Source organism: Ostrinia nubilalis, chromosome 22, assembly GCF_963855985.1.
Source record: "Ostrinia nubilalis chromosome 22, ilOstNubi1.1, whole genome shotgun sequence".
NCBI classification, from domain to species: domain Eukaryota; kingdom Metazoa; phylum Arthropoda; class Insecta; order Lepidoptera; family Crambidae; genus Ostrinia; species Ostrinia nubilalis.
In genome coordinates, this window is record NC_087109.1 from 1,926,378 (window position 1) to 1,953,134 (window position 26,757).

The following is a 26,757-nucleotide window of genomic DNA, read 5'->3' on the forward strand; positions in this document are numbered from 1 at the left end:
GGCCAAATCGGTTTTGTTTTACCGTATTTTTATGGTATGCGGTGCATAAAGCGTTTTAGTAGGGCATGCATTGGCTGACTCGGATAATAGGTTGGATTTTTGAGAAGGTTTTCACACCGAATATACAAAAATGGTTCATTTGTTTCAGCCAAATGTCGTCCACTGCTGGACAAAGGCTTCTCTCAAGGATTTAGATAACAACCGGTCCTGTGCTGCCCACAACCAGGAATGCCCAGGTACCATAGCTATCCATAAACATTTTCTTTGGGAATTTTTTACAAATTCATCGAATTCTAATTCGAGCATCGAACCCTAGACCGCGATTCCGAACTCTAGACCACGATTTGATAAAACGCTTGGAGGAAATTAGGTAGAATTAGGTCTCGTGACAGCCCGGGGAATCCCCATGTGTGATCCAGGGTTTGAAGCCATGTGGCTTATTTTGCACTAATAGACGAATCCAACAAATAAATAAATATCTTTGGACAATTTCACACAGCGCTATCTAGTCCCAAAGTAAGCAATTAGTATGCTTGTATTATGGGTGCTAGCTTAACGGATATACTACGTATACTTTTTTTTTACATACATATTATACGAGTACATAGTAACGTTCAGACCCGTCACAGAAATTAAAATTCATCATTTCAATTTCTGCCTAGCCGGGAACCGAACACGAGGCCTCTCGGCATTGTAGTCAGTTTTAAAACCACTACACCAAACGGCCGACAATCGAAAATCGGTCTCCATTCCCGAGTTATAAATAAATGGTGTAAGTAAGTAACCCGACTTTGTTCTATGTATAATAAATATTGCAATGCTATGTTAATTAATTTCATTTTCTAATTTTATATTATTGTAATGTAAGATGTCCTCATGACCTCTTCCACCGCGAAGAATCTAGCTCAATTATATCACACAAATTATGCATATTATTATGAAGTCATAATGTCTGCATAGAAATTTAAATTTAAACGTCTGTTATGCACATAATTACATTGATAAGATAACGTAATAATATAGTGAAGGCTTAAAGATTTCAATTGAAATTATGTAATTTTGAATTTATAAGCATTGCAGCATTTTATTATACCAAAGACCCGAAAATACATAGATTTCTACACAATAGGCTAGTTTCCTAAAAAATCTTTTAGTCCGTCAATTACATTATTAAAAAATATTGGACACCTCTATTTTTATTTGTCAATCAAACAAGTATCTAATTGCGAAATTATGATGCGTCGAAGTTCCGCGTAACGTCACAAAATGCTACAGTTTTAAGCACGCCTTGACGAACCTCTTTTGAAGTTTGGCGCACTTTATATCTTTCAATTATCATTAGTTCGAAAAAGTGAAAAATACATGTCGAGTAGTATGTCAAGTTTGTTAACCGACGAACTAATTCAAATTCTTGCTTTTTTACCCAGAAAACATCCCTATTATCCTGATATAATTAATTATAAACAACGCATTTATTTTTTTGCATTGTTTTGTTTGTAGCTTTTGGTTTTTTCACCATTTTGATAGGACTATGTAACATACATTACATACCCATTGCCGGTCATGTCGTCTCGTTCCTTCTATCGCAAAGAATCACCATTTGATGAGAGCGAGAGAAAAAACGGAAATGGGTAGCTGGGACTGTGGCCGATACTATGAAACTTAAAGTCATCTCCAAAGCTTTTCTACGAAAGTTCGTTTACCTTCATAGAATCTCACATGTCATTGCTATTACATGATGTATGACATAACAGTTGTATTGCAAAGTAAATAAAGTAATAGATACGACTGACGTCGGCGACATTTATTTGTTACTTTTTATAAAGTTTTTGTTAGAAGAAAGTTATTAATGATTATTTTACGAGTATTAATGTTTAAAGCAGTGGACGTAGGCTGCTACCAACTGGGCAACATGGAAAGCGTTGGGGGAGGCCTATGTTCAGCAGTGGACGTCCTATGGCTGAGATGATAATGATGATGCTGTTCGGAAATGCTTTGCTTTGTAACCTTAAATGAACTTTTTTGTCCGTCTTCCTGTCTCTACAAATCTTCCAGCCTGAATTTGAAATCATTTTTTCAAATATTCATTAAAAACTGACAGACTTTACGAGTAAGTTTGTCGAAAAAGGAGAGAACATTTTTAGGAAATATGGTGTAAATAATGTGCCCTATATTTTAAGTTAGTTAATGGGCTGGCACACAATGTGTGACGCCCTACCATGGCACCTTATGTACCTACTTATGATAATGTGCAACTTTAGTGAACTGATGACGCTGTCAATACAAACTTAAAAGAAGCACTTGACCATCCGAAGGTAATATTGGTTTAACAACTGTTGCATCACGTAAATCCAAAACCTCAGAACTCGCTAACATCTAAATCAAACAGTTTTCACTTATCCCAGATCTAGTGACTATTACAAAATACTTCAGTGAACAAACATACACGCCAACAGTTACATGTATAGCTGACCTTAGGTCAGTACTGTCAACAGCACTTAAAACTATTTTTGTTGCAAATTCGTACTTATTACAAAGACATAGATGCCACAGTATTCAGCTTGTTGTGATCTGTACACATTAGCTCATCTGTCAACGATTCGTCGCCTTCAAATATTTGTGTTTTGAAATATTGGCTTACAAGAGCTCCTGTTTGTATAAATAATTTTAAAAAAAATCTTAAACACAAAGAAGTTTTTATACAAAAACAATTAACGCAATAATTGTTTCATTCCTTCAAATAAAAAGCATAGTATTTTATATTGTTAAATGAATAAAATGTGGTATGTCTCGTTGACTCCATCATTTAGGTTGCATAAGATAGGTAATTCATTCTTGGGGAAATGTATTACCATATTTAACAAAATACCACACAACCTTGTCGAATTGCCAATAAACAAATTTAAGATACATATAAAAAATACCCTTATGTCCAAAGGGTACTACAAGGTTCGAGACTATATTGATGACAAGGATGCGTGGTCAGTTCAGTCTGCACATATTTGATGTACTTAAATTTGACTATTCTTACTAAGATAATATAATAATTCCTGGCAATAAGTGGTGACTGAGTTTGTTCCGGCGTTTCTTCTCAGCACTTGCCATATGTTTGTCTCGAAGCGCTGGTAGGGCCCAAAAGATAAGGAGACATGTAAAGTGCCCCATAAGGGCTACCTTTTCTTTATTTATTATTTTCTATTGACGTTCATAAGTGCCACTTGTGGTCTAAACTGAATAAATATTTTTTGATTTTGATTTTGATTTTGATTTTGACAGTTTTTATTAAAATCCCCATTGCTCATATTCCACCACAACCGATAAACATTATTTCTTCATTAACTAGGTACCTTAGTAACCCATATTTATTATAGTATCAACTAAAGTAATGTATCAACACTTTCTTCATTAACTACTTTAGTGATCCATATCAGAATAAACCAAGGATAAAGCCTAAATCTGCACTTTTGGCAATTGTTACTAACGCTCGTATTCACAAACATTACTATGAGGTCTCACAGTGCGCGTGGACGCACAGGATGACTCACAAACCAATCATAGAGCTCTATTGAACGCTTTGCGTTCGATTTGCTGCTTCACTTAGCAAGCATCGTTTGTGAATAAGGGCGTAAATCTACAACATAGTAATGTAATCCTACTGCTTAGTTAAAGCTTTTTTTCCGTTTTGGCTCTTTGCCTAAACTAATAACAAAATAGTTGCAAGTTTTATACAATAATAAGTTTTTGTCCGACTACGTCAGTCGAAAAGGAGAGTAATGTTTTAAACTTGCCTCATGAGACAATGCATTCTCGGTTACACTACAAACACATTTCCCGCAAAGGCTGTGGCTTAATTAAAAGCGTTACAAAAAAATATTAAATAAAGATGTTTTTAATAATAATTTAAATAAATCAATGAATATGTACACACACACATAATTAAAAGCAGAGGCAGACAAAAAATAGAATGTAGCTATTTAATAGTTAATAATTAATGTTTGTCAATAAATTAGTCTTACTTTAAAGTAGCTCAGGGGAACTGAAAATATTCTTATTAGATAATCATATTTAATTCAAGCTTAAATTCAGCATTAATGTAACTAAGTACACAACTCTACCGCACTCTAATTTCCAAACAGCGCCATCTCTTATTCATTTCACACATAACAAACTCCAAACCTACCAGCTCTCAGCCAGTCCTAAGCCCGTGAACCTCTACCAGTATCATAGACAAACACCGCGCACCGTGGGATAGCACACTTTTTGCACCAGATCCCATCTCGGTATTGTGCCACTGAATGTGGGTAAATTACCTCCAAGTGGGGTAATTTGAATTGATTGATGATTCTCAGTAGGAATTAGATTTATTGTTTTGCATTTTGAAACAGTGATTTAAAGTTGGGAGTTAACAGTTAATGTGAATTTCAACTACCTACTGCACGCTTTGCATAGGTAATACTTATCTATGAGCAGCACATTTTAGTAAAGTGAAGCTCATTATGCTTCACCGCTAAATGGACATAATTTTTACAAGTTAAATATATGAGTAATTTACTTTCTTACATAAAAGTTGAAATACTGAATTTAATTTGTTTCACTGGCACCTTTTCGTACAAGGAAACAAAGAGCTAAGGAAAGCTTGACTTTCCTTAGCTCTTTTAGATTCGAATAAGCTTCTATCCAAGCCCTATTTAATTTAGAAAAGTCTTCAACTCAAAGCCTGTTACTGCCACACGCTACATTTGATCATAAATCATATTCACTACTTTATGTGGCCACAAGTAATCTACATATTTTTTATGCAATCGCACCTGATGTTAAGTGAGATGCAGTCTAGGATGGTACATAACTGCTCTGTAAGTGCTTATTCACTCTCCCCTTGAAAAGGCCCGGATTATAGTGTTCGAGAAAGACAGCAGCAGGCAACGAATTCCAGCTCTCATACCTAGGTTTTTCTTCCTTCTAAACTCTAAAGCATCGTGTAGTCACGCCAGTGTTTTGTTTCATTTGATAACAATTTTCCTCTCGTTCCAATTTCATAAGCAACCTATAAAACTTCACACAATGCGTTCCGATCAAGATAACCGTTGTAATTGTTCAAAAATTAGTTTAAGTGCATGCGCCAGCCGTCAAAAACAAGATGGCCGCCACAATGATGTGATTAATTTGCGAACACGCGTGGGAGTGTCTGGTTGAGGTTTTCCGAAGAAAAGTTTTTGCTATAGCTAATTTAGAACTTGCAGTTTTATTAGTTCTTTTGTTTTGTGAGATTTGCATATTGAAATGACATATACGTGCAGGTGTTGGAAATATTCAGGTCACAATATTGTTAAAAAATAAAATGTAATCAAGTAAGTAAAACTTTCGCGATGGGAAAAAAGATAAAGACAGAAAAACTATTAATTGTTTGACACACACAATTAGTACAGTTGGAGGCGTTGCAGCCTAAAAATAAAGAGAAAACAGCAGGAGGCGAAGATAAACACTTCAAACAAAATTAGTAGGTACGGCTCTTTATTCTGATAGCCGATAGAATTTATTTGAGAGAGCTTAGCTACGGAGCTATTCTTTTTATTTAAGACTATTTAAATACTAAAACATCTGCTCCTTTCTAGCCTCAAATCTGCAATCACTCGACCCATCCAATAAAAAAAAAACTCAATGATGATTCCATAATAAAATGATTTTGTATCATCTCACAAGGAACTGTCTTATGTCAAACAAACCGTTACAATAATAATCTCATTTTTGCAAACGCCAGGAAGTAACCACTAAAACATACACGATCCCGAAATCGTGTCGTCGTACACTCGTCATATCTCGATATTATTGTAATTGTGATGGCGCATCGTGCGCACGATCAGGAAGCGACTGAGTTCAAATGTGTTTATTTGAGAGAAAGATGGTGCATTGACTTCTGCTTTTCATGACTTAATATGAAATTGTATTTGTTAGAGCTTTCAGATTCCACCTTGTTTAGCTGTGAAATAAGAATCAAGTCATATCTTTGCCCATAGAGAACTTTAAGTGACACAATATTTTTTTTGCCCTACCACTGCCTTGGAACAATGTGGCCACTGCTGAAACTCAATAATTATTGTCAACCTTTTTTCCCGTGCACAAACTAACGATTTTGGAGTTGGATTTTTATGTCAAATAGAAACGAATTTTTTTATTTCCTCTACAAAGTCATCTTTACATAAACATGGAGTAAATTACCCCTGTAATACTATAGCAATTTTTGTACATCGAAAGCTCAAAAAAAGCTCTATGCCAATTTTAACAACTAATTGATCAATTTTAATTGGGACGTTTTTTTCCATGTTTGTTGGGACCAATCGATTATTTCAAACCGAGTTCCCTTTTGGATAAGGTAGGGTTTTGTTTACTACTTACAGTAAAACATAAACCCACGTTATCCAAACAACAAGCCATCTTCGCCATAACCCTACATAACTGCACTCCATAACCTTTACTTTACCCGTAACCTGCTAAACAGGCAGTGAAACCGAAAGCTGTCAGGGCCAGGGGAAAGTCTAGGTCCTGACCCTAGGGTCAGGCCCGATGTGCCTGGAATTGATTATGCTAGGTAGAGTCTGTAGGAATGTTATGGGTATGTAGTTTCGGTTATGGATACGGTTACGGATATAGGATTAATATTATACCTGTTTCGGTTACGGATATCTGTGCTTTATAATGCAATTGGCAATAGTTGTCCAACACGGTTCATTCATGGCCGCACACTTTACATCGAAAAAGTAATAAAAAAATAAAAATTGATACTAGATGGCTATCCAAAACTTTTGAATCGGTTACGGTTACGGTTTCGGATATTTTTTATTTCGGATATCCGAAAGTTTCGGTTACGGTTACGGATATCCATAACATCCCTGGAGTCGAGTTTGTGGTGATTACGCGCTATTATACTAAGGCTGGGTTGCACCATCTTACTTTAACTTTGACAAATCGTTAAAGTTAAGGTCAAAGCTAGTAGCTATAACAGTAACTATAACCGGTATCGGTTATCGTTATAACCGGTGTTTTTTGTATGGAGTTTAACAGACTTTTGACGTTTGTCAAAGTTAAAGTAAGATGGTGCAACCCAGCCTAAGTGTAAAGCATCTTTTATCTATAAAAGTTTAAGGTTAAAATTTTTGCTGGTCTACATTATAATGTGAATTCCAATAAAATAATCATTATTATTTTTAGAAATTACTTTGTTATTTTGTTTTTTGAAAGGATTTCGCCGCGCACACCATTTCAACTAAGTAAAATTTATTAAGTAACAGCAATATTCAAACCTGATTGGGAAAACTCTACAGATTTTTTTTATTCTTCCAGTTTTATTTTTACTGGAAAAATACATTAGAAAGAAAATGTACTGTCATTGAATGAAACAAACTATTCTAAGTACCTACCTACCAATTAATTTAATTGTTTTATTAAGTTTGTTCTAAAGCAGTCGAAAATTACGAATACATAAAATAATAGCTTAGTTATCTTTCAAGATCAGTCTCGGTAGGTGGTATATACGGTATATACACAGTGGTATATAATATACCACAAGTGTAGACACAATAAAGTGTCGCAACAACTTTTTATTGACATGATTGGATCTCCAAGAGTTTTATATTCTGTTATCATGTCATTAATCTCGATATTGCAGAATTATTGAATGGAGGTTTGAAATGCTATTATAGGCCATTGAATGTATCTAGATTTTAAGTAAGACATGAGTGAATCCGACGACATCGTAAAGGTAGCAGGGAAGCGCTGGACGCAGGCCGCTACCAATCGATCAACGTGGAAAGCATTAGGGGAGGCCTATGTTCAGCAGTGGACGTCCTATGGCTGAAATGATGATGATGATGATGATGAGTGAATCACATGAGTGTATGGAGATAAAAAAAACCAAATGTAGAGGAAGGCGCTGGATGCAGGCCGCTACCAACCGGTCATTATGGAAATCATTGGAGGAGGACGTCCTGTGGCTAAAATGATGATGATGATGATTGAAGATCTTAGATAGTTAAGATGGGGCTAGGACCATTTTTAGGACAAATTTCTTCATCGTCGTTCAAATATAAAGCGGTCCACTTCAGAAGTTAAATAAGAAAAACACAATCTCCCGTCTTTTTCGTCCAGTCTCTGTAAAATTTTTTTTGTTGAACAACAAAAAATATGTAACTATACAGGGTGTTAAGTATGGTTAATTCTAGATAGTTCGATTCAAGTTAGGGACACAAAAATTCTTCAAAAAGTATGTAAATTATGTAAATGTGTTAAGATTTTATGGCTTTTTAATTGATTACGAAAGCTCTACATATAAAGACTTTCTGTATAAACTTACATCCACGCAGAAGCCAATTTACCAACTAAAGAACGTCCTTTTGAATTATAAATAACTTGAAAAAATCTAATTACCCAATCTAAGGTAGGAATCGAACCCACAACCTTTCGTTTGCGACTGCTCTTCCATTCGAGCTACTTAGACACTGGACGAACGTCCTTTTGTCTTTAAATTGGTTTCGCAATACCCTACAAGTAGAGGTCATCAATTTTAGCACATTTGTCATTTTCTAAGGCTTATGAAACTTCGGCCTAAGGACATCTTACCTGCATTTTTGCTACACAAATACAGCCTTTAAGACCTACCAATAAGATGCTTTTTATATTAGATTTACAGAATAATTGTGATGATTCGAATGATGATCATAAGTATGTTGCATTATCTTGATTAAAATAATCAGTGTCATTTTGGTTGACATAATAAAATTGTGATTGAATTGTCCGTTATTATTTACAGCATTAGTATTTGGTACCCACTAAAATAGCTCTTAATACAACTATGCTACTGCTTAGTTTAGGTTAATCGATTGAGGTTGTCATCCGTACTAAATTATTTTAATAATTTAAGGAGCGATAACAATCGTCTTTAAAGTTGTAATAAAATAGAAATTGTAGAACTTGCTCTACATTTTTTTTTTCGCACAAATTGAAATACAGGATTAATGTTAAAGTTTTGATAAAGTTAAGTAGGGTAGGTATACACAACTATAAATTATACTCGTAGAGCAAATGTGATACCTCTAAACTTTTTAATTAATCAGCAATTTGCTCTATATTACTTCGTTCGTTCCTTCGTTTCTGCCAAAAGACGTCCACTGCTTTACAAAGGCCTCCCCCAAGGATTACATCACTTATCAGCTTCAATTTCAGTTCAATTGAACTTATCAAGTAGGTTAAATAAAAAGTAGGCCATTTCAAAAGTTTTCAGCAAATTGAATCGCAAAATTGCTATCGACTGTAAATTAATTCTATTTTTTGTAGGATGTATTTAGTTTTATGCCTTTGCCTTAAAAAACTTAATTAAAAAGTTACGCTGTTCGGGTATGTTTGAATTAGTGTTGTACGCATGCATTGTAGGCAGTTGATAAAATCGGTTCATTAAAATTTTCAATAGGCTGACTTATCGCGATTTCCCACGTCACTGTCAGATTGAATTGTCAACATTGTGCTTTTTATTAAGTTGTCATTCACCCAATCTAAGTAATGATTATTTTTTATGGAGAATATTTCCTCATCGCTCGAAAAGGAAGTTATGATCAAATCTTTTTTGCAATGAGTAGTTGATATTAATGCATAATACGCATGCAATACGTATATTATGCATGCGATGACTTTTACAGATTAAAATCAATCACTTTTAGTAGCTTAATAAATACTTTTTTTATTTTATCTCCATGAATAATTATTATTGTGTACAATAATTTAAATTCAATTTAAGTTATTAAAATGTACCTATTTAAAATACAATTTTAGATATTAAACTAAAATTTCATAAATCACTGACCTTGTTCAAAATAAATGCCGGTACTGTGTTTAAAAAACCGCAAACCAACTGCAAACCACAACACTGGTCACTGCGAAAATCCGAATAAAGAACACTATTCGAAAAAAAGATGTCACTTTTTTTTAAAACACTGACTTTATAAGCGGCCTGCACCAAACGCGAAAGGAGAATGCACGCGCGCAAACAATATACCACGCTTATAACCCATGCCAAAGGTTCACCCTCCACTACACTTTGACCTTTCGTTTCTAAACGCAGTTCCTATAACAGAGGTCACATTACGCTGGCCGTACATCGGGGGGGTACAAATTAATGAAGTTTTGGTAATTAGCAAGAATAAAATACTCTTACTAGAGTTGCGTAAAATCACAATGCGACCGAAGGTTGCCTATTGAGACGTCTCTAAAACAGATTTCACAGTACATAATTGATAGTTTGATACATCGAAGGTTTACGCGAACGTTACATTGTGAAGAATGTTCCATTGGTGTAGCAATTTATGTTTATTTGCTCCTTAATTATCAATTAAGAGATGGTTAATGACGATTTGGCCATTTATTGGGGTTTTACAGCCAATAAAAGATAAATGTTGCAAAATGCTTTGAGGTTTTATCTGAAAAAATAATAATTTATGATTTATCACATTTTTGGATTCGCATTAAAAATGTTTTGCGCATATTTTTATTATAATTATATTAGTCTTTCTAGGTTTTTTCGCGTCATTTTTCCTCAAAATATAGATTTGTATCATTAATTTACTTACAAAGACCCAAGATTTAGGACCTATTGGATTTAGGACTACCATTTTGATACAAAACCAAAAAGCAATAATAATAATTAATAATAATTTAATCGACCCCAGAACCAATCCAATGAGGGTTTTCGCGAATGAAAAATCCGCCAGATGGCAATACGTAGACGCGAGGTCCAAATGCTGCATGATTGGTTATTTTTGACATGACATTGACAGATATGTCAAAATCCACCAATCACGCAGCAGTCAGACCCCACATCCACGCCATCTAGCGGATCTTTCGTGTGCGAAAACCCTCATTATCTCGACTCAATCATTCAACAACCTATAGAGCCATTATTTAAGAAAAGAATATATTTTATGTTTATTAATTGACCCGACCAGGAATTGAACCCGGTATACTGCGTGAGTGCTAACTTACCGCGCCACTACTCCATCGCGCTCGAATCATCCGCGTTCATTGTACAGTCAGCGTCAAATAATTCGTGACACCCAAAGTAGCCAGTAAGTTCGCAACACGTCTATGTTACTACAACTAGCGGCCGCCCGCGACTTCGTACGCGTGGATCCCGTTTTACGCCCTTAGGGATGGAGTTTCGTAAAATCCTTTCTTAGCGGATGCCTACGTCATAACATCTACCTGCTTGCCTTTCAGCCCGATCCGTCCAGTGGTTTGGGCTGTGCGTTGATAGATCACTATGTCAGTCAGTCAGTCACCTTTGAGTTATTGTAATTTATACAGGGTGGAAACGATAAGTGATCTCACCCGATTATTTCTAAATTATACAAGATATCGAAAAACTGGTTACTGATCCTGAAAGTGCTTCACAAGCTCTTTCAAACGGTACTAATAATAGGTTACAGAATATACTGGAACTATCCTAAAATTCAATGTTTCCAATGGAATCGTTTCCACCCTGTAGATTGGAATAAGGTTGTTTTGTCAACTTTTTGGTCACTTTGGATGTCACGAACCATTTGAGGCTGACTGTACATAATGACGTGACAAAGCAGCAATAGGCTGTACATTTTACGGTTTATTCTAGTAGTGACTTGTCATCTTCTTACATAATAATACCGAGCTTCGTAGGCAGTTTGAAAGCTACAGTAAAAGCTTTATATGATGTTTAAGTACTTATTATGTTTCTTACCATATGACCTTTATTGTAAGCTTTGGCATAGTTTACAGCCAATTTCAGAATAGAACTGCCAATTCTAGAGCTTCTGTTTCATTCATTCATTTAGTTCAATTTTCTGTAAGTACTTATGTATAGTAACAGAATACATACATTTAACCGCCTCTGTGGTCTAGTGGTAAGACCACCTGCTTCAGACGCAGAGGTCCCGGATTCGATTCCGAGTGGGGGCAGATTTTTCTGTTCGGTTTGGTTAGTGTTAGGGCTTGTTCTAAGTCCGCCTGGCTAGCTACCACTATCCTACCTAAGTCTGTCGCCATAACAACAATGTTAACAGCATTGTTGTGTTCCGCCAGTTAGAGGTAAGATAGCTAGTTCCTCCGTGGTTGAGGATTCCGGGTGAAGCTCGCTTCCACCTTCGGCCTGATCGTCACTTTCCATCAGGTGAGATACAGGCCAAGAGCTTCCTCGTTGTGTATAAAAAAAACACACAATTCAGTTTATCAACCAATAAGTCTCTTACGAGTAGAAAGCACATGAAACAGAGCAGTTTAACACAAAAAACCGTGCCTGGAGTACATACGGATCTGTAAAACCTATAAATAGGTAGGTAATAAGGACTACGGGTGTCTATGGGCGACGGTATCACTTACCATCAGGTGATCCATCTGGTCGTTTGCCTCCTGTTCTATTAAAAAAATATTGAAAAAGTATTAATTATCTAAGTATGTACCTACATTTTAAGGAAGCCTCCCAGGCGTTTCTATTAAGTAGGCCGAACTATGTAGTTATGTACTACGCCTGAAGTTTGGGATTCGATCCTACACAATTTAAGATATTTTTTATAAGTAGGTGTCTAATTTTTTGTCTGTTTTTTATAAACAGCTAAAGGACAGATGCTAGTTAATAATGGAGGTTGACGGTAAAGGTCACGGATCGTTTAATTGTTATCAATTAATCGTAAAGTTAACTTACACGTTAAACCTATTAAGCAGTTAAATATTTTGTAACAATCACTACTGGTATTGATTATTTTTCCCACCTTTTAATATCATTGAATTTGAATTAATATCGTGGATTTTTTGAAAATTCCAGAAGAGACAAAATAAGGTTTTCTAGCGGCATTTCAAACCTGAAATAGCTAAGTAGGTAGTTTGTATTAAGTAACGTATTTTGAAACGCTGAAAACTCGACTGAAACTCTATCATCTTCATTTATTGAAACAACAAATCCATCAAAAATAACCTGTTAGTAATGTCTTTTATCTTTACGGGTAACTTACAATACCGTTGACAAAAAATATACTCGTAATTGGATCTCTATATTTTCTTGGCGGGGAAGTGAAAATTAAATGACATCAGGCAGTTGTGTTTTGTTATTAATTCCTGCATAACCCATTGAAGGAAAATTAAAAAGCAACGTACCTTTATATCCTTCAAGAAGTCTGCGTGAGGCCTCTTCTTAGTGCCACATATTAGTAAGTAAAAAAAGAGAGCTTTTAATGCACGTATCGATAATACTTGTAATAATCGAGTAAATCCATCGCGTGCACAGATACATAATTCGATTACCGATATATCGAGTTTCCAATAAACACCGTGGATAATAAAGCTGTTGGTTTAGAGTTTTAGATAAGTGAAAGTGAATCGATAGTTTTGCGAATAATTTTTGAATAATTTTAAGATGTGATGTCATTTCTATTGAATGCACCAAGCAACGTTACGGTACGTTGTGTAGCTAAGGTTGTCCACTAATAAAAACCCGACCAGTGAAGGTCAAGTTTGTCCCGGGGGAAAGTTAAACTATCATTGGACCCCCAATGAAATTAATCAGAAGAACATAGGAGGATTTCGAAGTCAAGGTTCGACTTTCCTCCATCAGTTGGCCTACTTAGGCCCAGTTTTTTGATTCATAGTTAAAATAACCAATTGTTACATTTTGCTACTAATGGTTCTATCTCAGAAAGAGATCTGAGATAGGATACGCGCCATGATTAACGCCCGTAATCACAAAAATTACTATGAGTGAGTCACAGTGCGCGTGGACGCACAGGGTGACATACGAACCAATCACAGAGCTCTATTCAACGCTGTGCGTTCGATTTGCTGCTTCAATTAAGCAAGTATCGGTGAATACGGGCGTAAATCTTATCGACGATTTTAGACGAAAAATGTATGCTTATCTTACAAAATCAATAAATTCTTATCGTGGCGCGCATCCTAGGCCTACATGACGATTTTCATATAAATCTTTAAAAGCGAAAGGTCACTGATTGACTGACTGACTCACTCACTCATTACGAAATCTCAGATACTACAAGTGCAAATTTTGCATGGGGGTTCCTTTTAGAACGTAGATGCTCACTAAGACGGGATTTTGCAAAATTCAACTCTTAAGGGGGTAAAACGGGATCCACGCGTACGAAGTCGCGGGCGGCCGCTAGTCTTTAATATTTTTTTAATACACTTTTACTATTTAATTAGCATTGTGCGGTAATCTAACGTTAGTTTAGTTACATCTTCAGTTAATTATTATACAAATATTCAAATAAGTCTAGTATCCGGTTCTTAATACCCGTGGTTAATACCTAGATAATAATCTAAACTTTACGCAATTTCACTTGAACCAGTGATCAATTCAGAATGTCCGTGGAAGCAAAAGAAATCATTTGCATATTTTTAGTAAATGCAATTTAATTATTTTCCTGAGACATAGTTATACAGTGATAAAAAATTACTGAAACAGAGACTTTTCAGTGATATCAACTTCATTTAAACAGTTAAGTACTTTTTGTACATTATAGTAATTTTTTGGCGATTTCCTAAAATTTCCTAATCACCATCTAAGGATCCACATTCGTCGGCTTTCATCAAATTGAAAAAAATGTAGTATTTTCACTGAAAATATGAAAAATTTGCGTATCTTAGTTTGTACCAGTGTGTTAGTTACCGATTACCCAATACCTTTGAAAATAATAAATATCCTTGGACATTTTACACTGCGCCTCTAGTCGCAAACTAAGCAAAGCTTGTACTATGAGTACTAGACAACGGATATAAACATACTTAAATACTTTTTTTTATAAATACATTCATATTATACACATTAAAATTCATCATTTCAATTTCTGCCCGGCCGGGAATCGAACCTGGGACCTCTCGGCATAGTAGTCCGTTCTGAACCACTACACCAAACGGCCGACTATGTCAACTATGGTTCCATGCATCAGACAATAATGTTCAAAATTGCATTTATTACAGCTGAGTACATGAATACGGTGCCACATTGTTAACTTGTTGTGCTTTTATCTGAACATCAAACTAAATCTGCATTCTTCTGTCAGTAAGTATATAATTATGGCGTTACTGGCTTTCCGCCCGCGGCTTCGCCCACGTGGAGTTTTGTCTGTCACAGAAAAACTTTATCGCGCGGGTTCCTGTTTCAAAAACCGAGATAAAATCTATCCTTTGTCCTTTCCCGGGACTCAAACTATCTCTATGTCAAATTTCATCAAAATCGGTTCAGTGGTTTAAGCGTGAAAGCAAAACAGACAGACAGACAGAGTTACTTTGGCATTTATAATATTATAGTATAGATATCCGCCTCATATCATAACCTGCACAAGTGCACACTTAACCATTTCCTATGAACATTGTGCTTTGCCAGTTGGTTGAATCTTTTACTCGCTAATTAAAATACTAGAGGCAATGCGTAATCAATCAAAACAAATTATATAACTAACGTATAACAGTAAGATGGTTACGGTGCACTTTAAGAAGGTATCTATGGGTCGCTGAGGTCACAATTAATGTAATGATAATAGACGAAACTTTCATTTCAAAACATCTGAGGTTTAACTACTGGGATCGTATAGATAAGGAATTTTTATTATGCATAAATTATTATTATTTAAAACTATCAATCCGTTTTGCACTAGAGGGAATTCGAACCTTAATTTCGAACTCCTCCTTTGTTCTTCTGATTAATTTCGTTGCGGGTCCAATGACAGTTTAACTTTCCCCCGGGACAAACTAAATCCTGGCTTCACAGGAGTTGCAGCGGTGGGAACGAAAGGTGGAAATAGTCCCGTTATAAAGAAAAAAATCCAAATTTATGTAGTTAGGGTGTTGGTAATTGTCTTAAAACCTCTTAGAGGCTATTGTTTAACACAGGATTTTATTTACCTAATTGTATACCGTACATTCTTCCTTGTAAATTATCGTAGATTTCATAATTGAGGCAATGACAAACAAACGCGCACTTTCACAGTCGGTGCGCAAATAGTTATCGGCGTTAGAGTATTTAGCGTATTCTATATTACGCATCTATGCTCTAAACCAGCGGTTCCCAAACTTATTTTGTCTACTGCCCACTTTGAGAATAAATTCTTTTTAGCGCCCCCATTTGTAGTCGAGAGTCGAGTGCTCAGTCGGTATCTGAGAGTCCTCCTAGTAAATGACGCCTCCCAAGCCTCTACACAACGTCCCATTTTTTTTCTGGGTCTCTTACCGCCCCCTTTAAGCCTGCAGCGTTATCGCCCACTTTGGGAAAGACTGCTCTAAACTCTATGAGACCACGTAAAAGCCAAAGCGCACGATGCGATGCGGCGCGGTGCGACGCCGGAGCGGTGTCGCTGCGTCCTCTAAGAGTAGGCGCACACCGTTGATTTTTAGTTGGCCGATAGTTGTGCCCGATTTTAAATTGTATGAAGAATCGGCCAAATCGAATCGGCGTAGTGTGCGCACTCCCATACATGCCCATACTGATCAACTGCCCGACTAAACTATCGGCCGACGAAAAATCAACGGTGTGCGCCTACTCTTAGGCCCGGTTTCCAGCAGCAGCTGTTGTAGAACTGCCCATTCATAAATTCAAAGCACTTATTGAAAGTACCTGAATGAAAAAGGGCTACTATAAAGTCGATGATTATTTAAAAGATAAAAATGTTTGTAATGCTTAACTGCTTTATAGCTCGCATAAATATTTATAACTATGTACATTTTAAAGTCTGTAAACCCTTGAAAAAGAGGCTGACAATAGTGACTGAGTTTCTTGCGCTGCTTCTTCTCAGCACTGGCCCATTTATTGTCCCGAAGCAGTAGTAGGGTTATTACTGGGACGTGTAAAAGTGCTTTACAAAAGCCTATTTGCATAAATAAATGAGTTTTATGAGTAGGCTCGAAGCAAGCGAAGCTCTCCGCTCCGCACCGCGCCACTCCCGCTGTCAAATTCTTTATCAAAATTAGTCTGCCCGACACTTCTCCGCTGCCCTGCGTGCCCAAACAACTGCACGCAGGAATATTTAATGAAGGCTTTTGACAACGCCACTCTTGTACCGGAGTTTTGGGCTGACACTGTGTAAGTTTGTGGTCGACACGACAAGAAGAATACTTCTCCGCTCCGCCTTGGTGGAAAGCCTTACAGCCTTACTTGGCGGGCACACGAGCGGTGCGCCGCGATACCGTGAAAAACTTTGTGGTGCGGCGCCGCAACGCATCGTGTGCTTTGGCTCTAACAAGCACTTCTTCAGGCTTTACATTTTGTTTGCAAACTCGCTACTATTACCACTATATAAGATACCAATGTATAGGTTAACCTGTGCTCATATCGTACTGCGTACGCTAATGTAATGTTGTCAATATTGCTTACGAGTTTCAGAAATAAATATGTCCTTATTTTGTAAAGTAAATAATACTATATTCTGACCGCAATCTCTATCGTATGCACGTCTCACCTTATTTAACACCGCAATCATTTACTTTTAATATTAACACAAGAAATTATGGGTTCATAATAGAGATGGGCCGACTAGTCGCCGACTAGTCGGGAAAGCCGACTATTCGGCATCATTTGTAGTCGGCCGACTAGTGACGACTATTCGGCAAAATATGCCGATTATAATCGGCGCATTACAATATTAAATATTATGTGAATGAATTAAAACTCATAATCATAAGTTTAAATTCATACAAAGTTAAGATTAGTTAAAATTACCAGGAAATCATCAAAAATGTGTAAAGTTTATGTAATTTGTCCATATAAAAATTATGACACTTTTCGGGGAAAGAATGCATGGAATTGCATACCTATCCTGCGGGAAAGTGGTAGATTATGTGAGGCTTCTCTCATCGGAAGGATGAGGAATACTTAAATAACCCCTGAGCTCAATCGATCGCCTTAGTGTGAAGAACTATGGGTATCCGGACAAAGCCATCAACTATGACAGTCCGTCCCGGCAATTGCCCACCTGTGTGGCAGGTCCTGTCTATCCGACGGTGATGGTAGTCCGTGCAGGCGGAGGTACCCCCACGCCCCCAGCTCGCTGACCATCACCGTGGAGGGTGGAGAGGAATCAGTAGGCCTAGGATGCGTGCCGCGATAAGCGCAATTTTGCCCATACATTTTGACGTCTACAAGAAAGAATAATATCACGGCGCGCATCCTTGCCCAGCGGGAGGCGGTCATATTGTCACCTCCTCTGACCCCTCCGCCGTCGAAAATTATGATATCTACCTTAGGTACAGCTGTTAGGTGATTTTAATGTTGCTTTTTATTTTTTCTCATATTAAATAAATCTCATTTCTCAAGAAGTTATATTTATCTATTTAGAAATCTATATTTTATTCATCGGACAAGTAGGTATTAGAATGATCGGCATTGCCGATTAGTCGGCCGACTAGTCGGCAATTTGAAAACCGATTAGTCGGCTAGTCGGTTAGTCGGCAAAGACCATAGTCGGCCCATCTCTAGTTCATAAGTAAGTACTTAAACTTTCATCCCTTTTTTCAAACTTTCTAATTCAACAAAACGTGACCTACACTCATTTCCTACTCGCTAGTATCTCAAATCTCAATATAAAAACTTTCAGCGTGAAAATCATTACAAGTAGGAAAATTGCCTTTGCACTACTCGTCTTCACTTTTAGCTTGGCCCGTGAACCAAGTTAAAAGTGGGCCAAGTCACTGGAAGACTTTTTTTTTATCCACAACGAGGAAGCTCTTGGCCTGTATCTCACCTGATGGTAAGTGATGATCAGGCCGAAGGTGGAAGCGAGCTTCACCCGCATCCTCAACCACGGAGGAACTGGCTATCTTACCTCTAACTGCCGGAACACAAAAATGCTGTTAACATTGTTGTTATGGCGACAGACTTAGGTAAGATGGTGGTAGCTAGCCAGGCGGACTTAGAACAAGCCCTACCACCAACCAAACCGAACAGAAAAATCTGCCCCCACTGGGAATCGAACCCGGGACCTCTGCGTCTGAAGCAGGTGGTCTTACCACTAGACCACAGACTCTAATAAATTAAAATCTATAACCGATGTGGGCGTCTCAAAAACCATATTTTATAACCTAGTATTAACATAACAACATACTACTATTGATTTAATTATGCAACACTAAACTGCAGACAATTTAACGAACAGCCGACATCCAGTCCATTTGAATACAAAGCCTGCTTTTTGTCCAATCTTGCAATGTTAATGCATGCTATTTTTTGTCTACAAGAGAAAGTACGATGTCTAAGGAGCGAGCTTTGCATAATATAGATAGGCAGGTAATTAAACAATGCTTAAACCTCGTACTTCGTTCGTTTCAGCCGAAAGACGTCCACTGCTGGACAAAGGCCTCCCCCAAGGATTTCCACAAAGACCGGTCCTGCGCTGCTCGCATCCAGGCATCTCCCGCGACCTTCACCAGATCGTCAGTCCACCTTGTACTTATATCGATGCAAGTCACCGCTTTGAAATTTGTAAGTGCCTACTGCTTAACTCGAAAATTTTTACCGGCAGACAGTGGTGACTGAGTTTGTTGCGGCGCTTCTTCTCAGCACTTGCCAAATGTTGGACTCGAAGCGCTGGTAGGGTAAAAAGGTTATGGGACATGTAAAGGCTCCATAAGAGTCTTAAAATTATGCAAAAAAAAACATTTTTGTAAGTATCAGTACATAAGACATCAACGCGCTACTACTTTTAAAATTGCAACTGTTAACAAAAGCACGTTTTCTTTTATTTCATTGACTTTCTGACGGTATTAAATCTCATTATGATAAATAATAAATTCAATGGGACGAATCCAGAACGAAAATTATTTTTTTTAATTCAGTGTTTCGTCCCAGCGGGACGAATGTGTTGTGGGACAAATCACTGAACGAGCCCCTTTAATGAAATTAAATAAATAACAATACTAAACGGCGTCCCAGATGTAATATCCGCTATTAATAAAGACCCTGAAACCGTCAAAGATGTCGAACCGCAAAATGAGAGACCATAACCAAGGAACATAACTTGCACCCAAATTACATGTGACCAATCCACGGCCGCGCCATCCGGCCATTTTGATAGACAAAACATAAATTAATTCACACTTCCTACATTAAATTGAACCTGAAAATATTCGTCGGAAATAGGACTCTATGGTTATTGAAATAAAGACTGCAATAATGATGATGGTTGCACCGATGATAATCGGTAAACCGTTGCAGATGGTACAAAATCCCTTAGCTGTGGTTATGGTATTGTTACGGTTATGAGGAAAATGTTATAATTCGTTTGGAGGACTCAGCACTTCTTTCGTAGAATAACGCCCGTTTTCACAAACATTACTATGAGGTCTCACAGTGCGCGTAGATGCACAGGGTGACACGAACCAATCACAGAGCTGTATTCAACGCTGTGCGTTCGATTTGCTGCTTCACATAAGCAAGCATCGTTTGTGAATACGTGTATAAAACTCCTACCTATGTTCTTTTTTTTTTCTTTTTTTTAATCCACAACAAGGAAGCTCTTGACCTGTATCTCACCTGATGGTAAGTGACGATCAGGCCGAAGGTGGAAGCAAGCTTCACCCGGAATCCTCAACCACGGAGGAACTGGCTACCTTACCTCTAACTGCCGGAACACAACAATGCTGTTTACATTGTTGTTATGGCGACAGACTTAGGTAAGATGGTGGTAGCTAGGCGGACTTAGAACAAGCCCTACCACCAACCAAACCAAACAGAAAAATCTGCCCCCACTGGGAATCGAAACCGGGACATCTGCGTCTGAAGCAGATGGTCTTACCACTAGACCACAGAGGCGGTTAAAGTTCGAAGTTAACTAACAATCTACAAACTACCAGAAGTCGACTTACAAGTTAAAATTTCGACATCAGAACGCCAGAAAATCTCTAAATAAGTACACAATGGATCCACCCAAGCAACTAACACCCAAATTCATAAAATTAGCACCTGACGAAAGCCCATTCAACAATTTTGTTAATTACATAATTGGAGTTACATTTACCCTATTTCCCAGGGTCTGGTTAACTCAAGATGTGGTTAATCATAATATAATGTAATGTTTTGTTTAATTTTATCAAGTTGATCTAAACTTGGATGAAATAACAGGTTAAGTACAAAGTCAGGGCTACTTGTCAATGAAACTGACATTCGTAATCGATATTTATTGTCCGTGGTGCATTATCTTTTCTTAGAGTCGGCGCACACCGTTGATTTTTAGTTGGCCGATAGTTGTGCCCGAATTCAAAATGGAATGAAGAATCGGCCAAATCGAATCGGCGTAGTGTGCGCACTCCCATACATGCCCATACTGATCAACAGCCCGACTAAACTATCGGCCGACGAAAAATCAACGGTGTGTGCCTACTCTTAGAGGTTTTAAACCTTTGTTTGTCACCTGTCACCCGCTTTGCAATGGAGGGAAGTCGAACCTTAATTTTGAACTCCTCCTATGTTTGTCTGATTAATTTCGTTGCGGGTCTAATGACAGTTTAACTTTCCCCCGGGACAAACTTGACCTTCATTGGTTGAGTTTTTATGGCGGTCAAGCTGTAGATCCTGGCTACACAGGAGTTGCAGTGGTGGGAACGAGAGGTGGGAATAGTCCCGTTAATCGCAATCGATCCTATATCGCGATCGATACTACTTGTGAAGTAACGAACAAATATCGGAGACAGTTTAGCGCTACATTCAAAGCTAAAGCACTGTAAACTACGTAACAACTTAATTTTATTTAAGTGATGAACTTATAAAAAAGACGTTCCAGTGTTAAGCTCGTCTTATCCCTGGATTTTATTTAGAAGAAATCGCTTTCTAGCGATTACGTAGATCATTTTCTGTTGTCATTAAACTCATTCAAGCGTATTAATATGACTTATTAGAAGGTATTCTAGACTAGGTAGTACAGTTTTTTTTGTTCAGTTATTTTAAAATAAAAACTCGTAGCGAACTTGAATCAATTACTTTATCTAAAGACACTGACTGTCAACAATATTAATATTAATCATCACTAAAACTCATAAAATATATATGTCATTTAGGTGTAAACCTTAGTTTAAGTATCCAGTACATTTGTCATACAGAACGTGACACAAATTAAGCTCGCTTTACACAAATTTAATGTGTTCATGCTTATTGCGGTTTACTGTACAGGCGGGTAGAAAAGGCAAAACAATTTGGACAAGTTTAAGTTGTTTTTGTTCATTAATAAAAAGAGGTAACCTAACCTAAACCTGCTGGGTCCTTGATTCGATGTCTGGTTGGATCAGCCAAGAAAGAATTTAAACCCCCCTCTCCCCGCTGGCTCAAGGGCTAAGGGCGGGGACTTTTGCTATGTTCACCACCTAACAAGGCTAAATAAAGTCCCGAGGTCAGAAATTGTGTTCTACGGATTTCTCTCTACACCGTCGTTAAGGCATTCATTGACTGGACTAAAATGTTTTTTCTAAATTAGGATTGTGTCACAACTTGGGATGTCCACCCACATAAGGTAGACCGACGACCTCATAAAGGTGGCACCTACCAACCGAGCGATGTGGAAATCATTGGGGGAGATTTATGTTGCAGTGGACATCCTGTCACTGAAATGATGATGATGATGATGATTGTGTCTGGTTTGCTGAAAGATATTTGTATGAGCTCGATTAAGAGGTGATCGACCCATTCACGCCTAATTCAAGAACGTAGTAGCAGTAGCAGCAAAATATCAAATTAATTGATTCGTGAATCGAACCTGGTTCTTTGCGTTCAAGGTGCTTAATACACCACCTGCCTCTTATTAGATTTCATAGGTATGAGTGTTTTAGATCCGAAATCCAGTATTTAGTTAGAAATTTAAAGCATTTTGTGATCGCCATTACTAAAATCAATGCAAGAGCGCGCCGGAGGTCGACCCTGGGCCTTTATGCTACATTCAGCAAAGTTCACAGGCATTACTCCTAACAAATTACAATTTAATTATAGTCTTAAACCCAAATTAAGATAGGACATTCGTCATTAATTTGAGCTTGCTTTTGTGAGTGAGTGACACTAAGTTTATGTCGCTGACATAGCCCGACGGATTAGCAAGCTAAAGTGGCAATGGGCAGGACGTATAATACCTACTCAGAACTGACGGCCGATGGGGCAGCAAGGGTCTGGAGTGGAGGCCATGACCCACTAAGCGTCTGGAGTGGAGGCCTCATACCGAAAAGCGCAGTGTAGGACGTCCACTTACAAGGTGGACAGATGACCCCCTGGCTGGTTTTAGTGTCACGTGGACCGTCCGGTGCGGCCCCGCTCCGCACGGCCAATCTGTATAAACTTTTAGGGAGCGTTTTAGAGTAATGCAGTCCGGAGGATCCGCTCCGCTCCCTAGCAGTTCATACAGATCGGCTGTGCGGAGCAATCCGCACTGACAGTCCGCGTGACACTAAAACCAGCCTACAGGAAAGCGCTGGATGCAGGCCGCCAGCAACCGGCCAATCTGGAAATCATTTGGAGAGGCCTATGTTCAGCAGTGGACATCCTGTGGCTGAAATAATGATGATGATTGAAATGTTCTTACACAGATTCAAACAGATGTTTAGAAACACATTGAGGTCAGAGTCGGTATTTCAATCGTCATCGGCCGCGCTGGACTATTAGGTTGGAATTGTCGTGGATGTCATAAATGTCAACTATGGGTCAAATAAGCGAACATCAGGCCTCCCCAACCCGTCTGGGCAGCGTGGGGAGTGCAGGCCAAGTCCTCCATTTGCCTCTAGTAAATTAGAGAGGATTTTTCTCTCCAAATGACCTGACGATGAATAAAGAACAGATTACCGCTTTGCCCCGATTGCTTCCTCAATGTAGGTCCATAGTAGGCACAAGTATCATTGTGCAAATATAATACCTAACTGCACATTTAGTCATTTATTTTGCATCGCGAGTAACAATTTAGAGCTATCAAATTATGCATTAGAAGAGACCGTTTGCATCTACTTAAGAATTTCGGGGTTCGATTGTTTGATGCGAAAACGGTAAGCAATAGTAGTGCGGAAAGAGATTATTCGAATATAAATCATAATTTACTGTAACTAGAACTACCTACTCTCATTAAATCATCTTATATTTATCATTTAAGTACCTAATCATTAAGTGGGTGGGGCACTTCAGCTCGTAGAGATTATGGCCGTTGGGGCAGAAAAGTTCTCGAGTCGCGACCACGGGCCGGGCCCGGAAGACGTAGTGTGGGTAGACCTACTAGTAGGCAGACACCGATCTGATTAACCCGGCGAGGATGTGGAGGGGTCAATTTGACCCCGTGCTTCATATTTTTGTGTACAGTTATTTATCCCGTAGCCGTGTGCTGTTGAAAGTCTCAGTAGCTGGAGTAATTGAACTCCGCTACCCTTTTCACGCCACTAGTGAATCAACCATCGCTGGTTAAAGAAAATAGACGTGCGAAAACGTAAAAATGACGAAATTTTCCCAAAATCACATTGCTCTATTTTGTTAAGAATGAGCTAATTTGTACCTTAGAAGACTAATTATGAATAACTAATGATATAAGATATTGATTACCAGAAAATACTAATTAATATTATGTAATAATGATGAAATTGCTTTTTTGTTACAAGATATCGCAAATTTCACAATTTTTTAGACTTTTAGAATATCTCTATTATTTAAACGTGTATATGGCTATTGGTCAATTTTTCAATTTAAATCCATTAACTACTAACTATTACTTAAGTTTCTTGATAAATATTACTTTAATTACTGCTTAGTAGGGAAAAATCTACAAATCAAATACAGAGTCATAAAGACCTCCACATCCGCGACTTATACCTTTTGTACCACATCCTCGCCGGGTTAAGGTCGTAGAAAATCCTGTATGCGAGCACCGCAGGACCCGTCGTTGGGGAAATCCTTAGCAGAGGCCTTTTTCCAGCCAGTGAACGTCATTTGACTGAAACGATGATTAATGCTGTCCGATCCTGATAAAATATCTATTTAGGTACCAGAATTTTTCATTTTATCTTTATTTTGTCATCATCATCTCAGCCATATAGTCGTTACGCTACGTCCACTGCTGAACATAGGCCTCCCCCAATGCTTTCCATGTTGCCCGGATGGTAGCGGCGTCATAAATCATAAAGATCATTATAAAGGTAGCAAGCAAGGCGCTGGACGCAGGCCGCTTTACTTTGTAAGTAATTCTTTATACAGAACCCTTTAAAATAATACATACTTGACCGAACTCGATTCATACGATTAGGTAAAAACACTAAACCAAATGGCACTGTTCATAGCCATATATTTTTATATCTATGTGCCGATGTTACCTAACCCGTTGTGTGCTCTTCGTAGACATTATTTACATAATATTTGTGCTATTATGTTGCATGAATGTATACCTAATGTTTGTATAAATTGCTATTGAGAATTCGGTCAGGCCTTGTCGTTTCATTTTATGGAGTGTTACATCTAACACTCCTATTTAAAACATCTTTTAACAATGTGTTTTTTGGAAATAACCATAATATCTATGTATTAGTGTTAATAATAATTGGCTATTGACCTTATGGTATCTTGCTAAAATTTGCGTAAAGGCAATACTTTTATGGGGATTGTAACACCATAAAAATAAAGGTTACATTCGTTGGTACATGACCTATACCTACCTTACAAACAAAAAAAGTATGTGAAACTCCGTTAAAAAACACCGGTTATGGTTATAGTTATGGTTAAAGTAAGGTGGTGCAACATAGGCTTCTTTACTTTACTCGTAGGAAGAATATCCGAAGAGCAAGAAAGCATTTTTGTTTATCAAAATGTAATATTTTTGACCCTCTTAGGGGTGGAGTTTCGTAAAATCCGTTCTTGGTGAACACCTACGGTCTACAAGGAACCCCCATGCAAAATTTGAGACTTCGTGATGAGTGCGTGAGTCAGTCAGTCAATCAATGACCTTTCGCTTTTATAATAAAATTAAATATCGATTCAGAAAAAAAAACAATTGATATCTACGAAACCTTGGAATCATCTTTGTTCGTGTATTAAGTTTTAGCGAAAATCATTTCTCTGGCAAATTCCAGTTAGTGTTCATTGACATCGACCGGCGTGGGAACGTGGGATCAGGTAGAGCACTAACTAGTAGTGAAAGCTATCACCAAAGCCACGAAGAAAGCGTTTATAATAAAGCTTTAACTACCCATGAGCTTAACCTTCACTGGTTGGGTTTTTATGGCCGTCAAGCTGTAGATCCTGGCTACACCTAGGAGTTGCAGCGGTGGGAATGAGGTTTTGAGTCAACTCTCTTCAATGAGTCTCTTCAAACATCTCAACTAGATTAAGAAGGATGATAATATGGATGACAAGAAGGACGTTAAATGCTCACTGGGTTACTTTAACTGGGAAATTACGTAGCTTTAAAGAATAACATTCAGTAATTATTTAATTTATACCTAACTAGCTTTTCGCCCGCGGCTTCGCGCGCGTGGACTGCTGAACCCTATGTTTTTCCAAAATAAAATTTAGCCTATGTTACTTGTGGATAATGTAGCTTTCGAATGGTGAAAGAATTTTTAAAAACGGTCCAGTAGTTTTTGAGCCTATTCATTACAACCAAACAAACAAACAAACAAAGTCTTCCTCTTTATAATATTAGTGTAGATTAATCAAATTAAGTATTCATTCATAGTGGTGACAGAGTCATATAGCGACGGTAGCGAATTTACTCTTCTGCTTTTAGCAAATACTAGTTAAATTAA

General features: G+C 37.7%; 1 protein-coding gene across 2 annotated transcripts in view; it reads right to left on the bottom strand.

Moving 5' to 3' along the window:
• LOC135082613 (uncharacterized) overlaps positions 1-10,012 on the bottom strand; it is a 29,083-nt gene extending 19,071 nt beyond the window's left edge. For both annotated transcript variants that reach the window (XM_063977394.1, XM_063977393.1), the window contains exon 1: positions 9,851-10,012. The gene's annotated coding sequence lies outside the window, so the exon portion shown is untranslated. The remainder of the gene's footprint in view (positions 1-9,850) is intronic.
• Positions 10,013-26,757: the final 16,745 nt, after the last annotated feature.